This window comes from Mytilus edulis, chromosome 14 (genome assembly GCF_963676685.1).
Source record: "Mytilus edulis chromosome 14, xbMytEdul2.2, whole genome shotgun sequence".
Taxonomy (NCBI): Eukaryota; Metazoa; Mollusca; class Bivalvia; order Mytilida; family Mytilidae; genus Mytilus; species Mytilus edulis.
In genome coordinates, this window is record NC_092357.1 from 55424715 (window position 1) to 55425061 (window position 347).

Genomic DNA, 347 nt, shown 5'->3' on the forward strand with positions numbered 1-347 from the left:
TAATGGTGTCTTTCCATACTTTATAATCAACATGAAATAGACATCAAAACTTGTGTCATAAACTGAACAATGTTGTGTAATAAATAAGAATGAAAAAAAAAATTCACATCAATCAATAAATCTGCAGAATACATATCATTTGTTCAAAAGTGTTCTCATCAAATCGAGGAAAATATCTGAGGTTAACATAATGAAATTTTGTTAGAAATTAAAATTAACCTTTGCCATTTTTATTATATGATTCGATTTGAAGATTGAAATGGTAACATTATCGGTTTAATTCTAACATTATTTGTTGTCCATTAAACCGTATGAGTTTGTACTGATTCAGTAAAGGGTTGCAAAAA